This window comes from Bubalus kerabau, chromosome 14, assembly GCF_029407905.1.
Source record: "Bubalus kerabau isolate K-KA32 ecotype Philippines breed swamp buffalo chromosome 14, PCC_UOA_SB_1v2, whole genome shotgun sequence".
In the NCBI taxonomy this organism is placed as follows: Eukaryota; Metazoa; Chordata; class Mammalia; order Artiodactyla; family Bovidae; genus Bubalus; species Bubalus kerabau.
In genome coordinates, this window is record NC_073637.1 from 25,782,309 (window position 1) to 25,788,827 (window position 6,519).

Genomic DNA, 6,519 nt, shown 5'->3' on the forward strand with positions numbered 1-6,519 from the left:
GGATGACAGAGGATGAGATGGTTGGATGGCATCACTGACTCAATAGACATGAGTTTGAATAAACTCCAGGGGTTGGTGATGGACAGGGAGGCCTGGTGCATGGCAGTCCATGTGGTTGCAAAGAGTCGGACATGACTGAATGCCTGAACTTAGCTGAGTCTACACAGATCAATTTCCAAAGCAGAAAGAAATCTGATCAGAATTTGACTGACCCCAGTGCAGTGGCTCAGGGGAACTGGGAAACCACTGGTTGGGATGGTGGAGTCCTGAGGCTAAACAGGGTTAGAGGAATGAAGCGTAATACACGATGTGGTGGGGTGTCTGAGGTCATCAGTGGAGCTCCACACTGTGGGCAAGGCCCTGCGGAGAACTGATGCTCCTACCTTGTTAATGATTCCTCTGTTTTCAACAACTCCTTCAGCACCAACTATGACAAGATCCACTTTATCCATGATGTAGCCAACTGCAGCATCAGGGACCACAGTGAAGGGGACAGTGAGGTGGCAGAGGGCTTTGGCCATCTTCTTACCTGATAAGTCAGGCTGTGACTCTGTAATGTACACACTGAAATGCTTCTTGGTGCCAGGGCAGCTTCCAAGACTCTCAGGACCACTCTGAGGTAGGTGTGCGTTAATATTCTTGCCCCATCTTTGATCAAAGTATGGCACAGATCTGCAATTTTATTTCTCGACAGTGATATTCTCCTGAGGAAAATCTCTCCCCGCTCATGATGATCTTTTTACATTTGGAGTAATCAGAATATTCCAGGGAGGTACGGCTGATGAAGCACAGGATCTCACCGCCCAACAACACGGCCACTGAAAAGTCCATGCCACTGGGTTTCTGTGGCCCTGGTGAGATTTGCCCTCAGGCCCTGGGTTGTCTCCCCTGTATCCCTTCTCAAGTACTCCAGCAAAGTCCGGATGGCAGCTACTGCTGAGGCCGTGTCAGGATCTTCTTCGATCTGAGATTTAAAGTATTTGATTAACTCCTTGTTGTCCATGGTGCCCTCGGGACCGCAGAGCCCAAGAGGCCCCGAGCCACGCACGAGGCCTGATTAGGTCCTGCCACCGTGTGGACTCCGCACCACACTGACTGACAGCATGAGGCCTGGCTCTACATTCCACTTCCCTCCATTAACTTTTAAAATGCATGATTTTTTTTTCTCCCTCTGCACGATGTGTGTATGTGGATATTGTACTTTCCACAGAAATGGTATTTAACGTTAGGTACAACTGTTTTGTAACGTCCATATTTTACATAGAGTTGTATTTCATATATTACACATTCTCATGTATAGTAGTCTTCTGGGACTGACATAACAAATTGCTATAAACCTGACTTAAAGTGACAAAAATTAATTCTCTTACAATTCTGGAGGCCATAGGTCTGAAACAAGATGGAGTAGGGCCATGGTCCCTAGGAGGGCTCCAAGGGGACTCCTTCCTTTTCTTTTCCAGCTTCTAGGCATGCACGTATTCCTTGGCTTGAGGCTGCATGTCTGGTTGGACATATCTTTCGAGGACCAGCATTCAACCCACTGGGGCTTCCTAGTTGATGCTAGTGATAAAAAACCCACCTACAATGCAGGAGATGCAAGAGATGCAGGTTCCATCCCTGGGTTGGAAAGATACCTTGGAGAAGAAAATGGCAACCCACTCCAGTATTCTTGCCTGGGAAATCTCACGGACAAAGGAACCTGGTGGGCTACAGTTCATCTGGTTACAAATAGTCGGACATGATTGAGCACTCATGATGAGTGCTGACCACCAGACAGCCAGATGGCTGTGCCAAGGTATTTTACTTACCAAATCCTTAGTTTCTTCAACTCATGGGAGAAATGCACAGAAACACTGTAACTTAAAACTTCAAAGAGCTTGATGATAACATTCTCTCACTCCAGTCTGGACTTGGATTTGAAGGGATTTTAATCACCATGTTCCTTGTTCCTAATTTCCGTCCTCTATTTTTTAAGTCTCTCAGCACTGGTTTAAGGAACACGATTTTTCTTTTAGAAGCACTTAGTGGAAAACATTGTGTTCCTTTCTAATTTATAAGAAAACACTTGGGGAAAAAGACTTGCCTTAAATGAGTTATGAGACCAGTGTTCTTCCTTAGCTAAAATGAATTCCATTTTCTCCTTTTCAAGCTGTAGTATATCTTCTTCCTTGTATGTGAAATTAATCTTTGTCCTTAAAATTATGATCACTGAGAGAACACTTAGTTTGTTTCAATCAAGAATGTGCTGGACTAAACAAAGTATATGTTTTCTTTGAGGTTCTATTAGACAAACTTGAAGATACTGACTACTGAGATCCAATAAAACAACAGATCATCACATCCTTTTAGGAACATGTCATTGGGAGTGGTGGTTCTGATTCTCATTTCACAAAGAACACTTCCAGTTAACTGGCTGGATTTACTTGCAGAGGGTTGACATACATACTAAGTATGGCTGCTTACATTTGAAGTATTAGTTATAATATATGCATACCAAATCAAAAAAGTACATTGTAGGACACAATGAAAACCAGCTAGTAGTTTGACTTTTGCCAAACATTTCTTAATACATGAAATGTTAAGCTTTATCACTTGAAAATTCTACAACTTCCAACCTCTTTATTATTCATCAATACTTGGAAACTTTGCTTTACCCATTTTCCCTGAGAAGACTCAAGAATATTGACTGTGTCTTATCTGAGGAAGACTATTGACTACTATTCTATCTTATTCTAGTCCTGGAAGTGAATGCATCTCATTGAAAAGATCTAAATAACAGAGAACTACTAAAAATAAAAAAGTCAGGTCTTCCTCTGATGTCTCACTCCATCCTCAACCTCTTACTGATGGCCATGTACTTTATAATCCATTTTAATGAAATGTTTAGAATAGACTAAGAAGTCAGGACAGGAAGTGGACTAGTGGTTGCCTAGGGCTAGGCAGGGTAGGGGCAGAGGGGTAATGGTCATTGGGTATGGGGTCTTCTTTTGAGCTCATGATAGTTGCCCAATTCTGTGAATGCATGCAGTTCAGTTCAGTTCAGTTCAGTCACTCAGTTGTGTCCGACTCTTTGTGACCCCATGAATCGCAGCGTGCCAGGCCTCCCTGTCCATCACCAACACCCAGGGTCTACCCAAACTCATGTCCATCAAGTCAGTGATGCCATCCAGTCATCTCATCCTCTGTTGTCCCCTTCTCCTCCTGCCCCCAATCCCTCCCAGCATCAGGGTCTTTTCCAATGAGTCAACTCTTTGCATGAGGTGGCTAAAGTATTGGAGTTTCAGCTTCAGCATCAGTCCTTCCAATGAACACCCAGGACTGGTCTCCTTTAGGATGGACTGGTTTGATCTCCTTGCAGTCCAAGGGACTCTCAAGAGTCTTCTCCAACACCACATTAAATTTTATATAGTAAGTGGGTAAAGTTTTTTGGTCTGTGTGTTTTATCTCTAAGGGGCTCTTTTTTGGAAAGAGGAAAGTTAAAGGGTACAGACACATGGAAAGGTACACAACTAAGGAATTAAAGCAAATAAGATGTCTTCTGGAAGAGAATAGCAGAGTATGCTCTGAAGAGTGATTAGGAGTTGGTCTGGCTGAGGTGGAGAAAGGATGGAGATGTAGGCAGAGGAAACAATAGGTGTAGAATCAGCATATCTAGTGCATGGTGGGCTGGATATATGGAGATATGACATGTTGGGCGCAAGAAGTGAGATTGGAGGGCAAAGAAAGGACTAGAACACTAAGGGCTGATGCCATGCTAATAAATTAGGACTTCAGCCAGAAAGCACTGTGAGATGTTAGTTTAAAGCTGAGAAATAACATGGTTATATTTTTGTGGTTGTAGCATAGTCACTTATGTAGCAGGGCTGGAGCTGGTTTGGGCAGCTCCAAACTGCTGTGTAGTGATCCAGGAGGGGCTTGAGTGAGGGCAGGACTGCAAAGTCTTCAAATGGACAAGAGCTTTCATGGACTCTCAGACCACACTCTAGTCCATGTTGATATCAACTGTTGACACCTGTAGGTCTGCCCACTGGGGAAAATTGGAAAATTCCTTGTTACATTCATAAACAAAGAACATTGTTTTGAGGTATCAAGATCTAAAGATTCTACTTCCATATCTGATGTTCACTGCCCCAAAATTAAGGACATGAGATAGTTATCACCCATCACACAAGATATCTGAGTTAGATGTGTCATCTGAGATAAACTCACTTCTACGAAGAGACTAAGCAGGCTGATTACAGATTCATTCCATCGCACATATCTAAGTTTACAAAAGGAAAGTGATCAACAACTTTTCTCTCAACTGTTTAGTCAAATACTTCAGGTTCTATTGAGTTTTTGTGATTATAAAATGCAGACTCTTTATATTCTAATTTCAAAAATATAAAGGATTATTAAAAAAATGTTCATTGTGAAGCTAGCCAGATACCAGTTACAACCTGTACTGACCATGGCATTGAGCCTACTGTGCTTGTTCTCAGTGACACGGAGGAGAGAAAAGAAGGACACGCCAAGCGCCTTGAGAGCCAGGTGGATGAATTGATACCTATTAACTGGCTATTTGTGGTGTTTCAAAATAGTTGTTACATCATAAGGGGCCAAAGTTCTATTGGTGATTAACCTGTGTGGACATTTTAGTGAAACAATGAGTGGAGACAAGTGTTATGCCCTGAATTTATGCAGTGTCTTCCCCTAATTTTTACTTTATCCAATCAATCATTCAATTAGTTCAGTTCAGTCGCTCAGTCGTGTCCAACTCTTTGCGACCCCATGGACTGCAGCACACCAGGCTTCCCTGTCCATCACCAATTCCTGGAGCTGACTCAAACTCATGTACATAGAGTTGGTGATGCCACCCAAGCATCTCATCCTCTGTTGTCCCCTTCTCCTCCTGCCTTCAATATTTCTGAGCATCAGGGTCTTTTCCAATGAGTCAGTTCTTTGCATCAGGTGGCCAAAGTATTCAGTCAATCATTACTGTGTGTGAATTAATGAATAGGGGCTTCCCTGGTAGCTCAGCTGGTAAAGAATCTGCCTTCAATGCAGGAGACTCTGGTTTGATTCCTGGATCAGGAAGATCCACTGGAGCAGGGATAAATGCCATGATCCTCACTTTACAGATTAGGTATTAATAAGTAATTTGTTGAAAGTTGGCAATAGGACAAAGATTTCATCATTTTCAATGACAGGAAACTCACTACCATTTTCCTTGGATGGCTCAATTGCTGGCAACATTTGTTAACACTTCTCACGTTCTCTATACCTTGATTTGTTTCTTAGTTACTTGAAACTGAATGAAACATTCTTCAAATATTTGGACATGGATGATGTGTTTTCTCTGCTTTTCTCATCCTTAGGCTAGACAAACCCAGGGAGATCTCATGTTCTTTGTGACATGATTCAGACTTCTTCCATCTGCCTTTGGGCACATCTTTGTTTGCCTATAACCTTCGTAAAATATGCCTTTGAGAACTGAACACAACACAGCAGACAAAGTAAAATAAAAATGAGCAATCTCAATTGCAGTCTATTTTTCAGCTCAACTCAAAGCACATCTGCTTCTTAGTCAATCCCCAGTTGGTTGAAACAGTGACTACCCACGTGTTCAATGTCAGGTTAGCAGTAAGTTCTGACTAATTCACTCAGTTGGTGCCTTAGCGTGAAAGGCTGACTCTTTCTGTATCCCAGGACAGTCTGCATCCTGAGTCATGGCCATAATCCTCATCTGAGAAGAGTGCTATTTCTCACGCAACTGTTTTCCAGCAGAAATCTGGCCATTCTAAGAAAATGTTAACAAACTCATAAAGACACTTGCAATTTGATTTATGTTCAGTGTAATCTGGCCTCATAGTTCTTGTAATTATCTAAATATTAAAGAATAAGATATGTCATTGAGAAACATTATTAATTATATATTTAAGTAACTTATTTGGTCATCTATTTGATCATTTATTTAGTAACTTTCATCATTTGGTTTAGCTAGTACACCTTATTTTGTCTATTTAACAATAATCTGAGTCTGATGAATGATTGGAAAGCTAATTGCTCACCATGTGATAGTCCATGTGTATAACATTTTAAGATAGAACTACAATGCTCTGTGATGACCTTTAGGAATGGGATGGGGGGAGGTGGCCAAAGTTTTGGAGCTTCAGCTTCTGCATTAGTCCTTCCAGTGAATATACAGGGTTGATATTTCAACCCTGAATTTCCTTTAAGATTTCCTTTAAGATTGACTGACTTCCTTACAATTGGTTTGATCTTGCAGTCCAAGAGAATCCCAAGAGGCTTCTCCAGCACCACAATTCGAAAGCATCAATTCTTTGGTGTTCAACCTTTTTTTAACCTTTCATTTATTATTATTAGCACTTTAAAGTTCTCTACTATTACCAGTGAGCTCAAATGCTTTATGGGTTTGGAAATACTAAATATTTGCAGCATCTAAATACAAAAGAATTCTAAGTTCTTGTAAGCCTCCCAGACATCAGCTATTTAATATTTTTAGAATGGATGTGTGTT

General features: G+C 41.4%; 1 pseudogene; it reads right to left on the reverse strand.

The window, feature by feature from the left end:
- Window positions 1–272: 272 nt before the first annotated feature.
- Window positions 273–1,003, reverse strand: LOC129626889 (translation initiation factor eIF-2B subunit alpha-like; annotated as a pseudogene).
- Window positions 1,004–6,519: the final 5,516 nt, after the last annotated feature.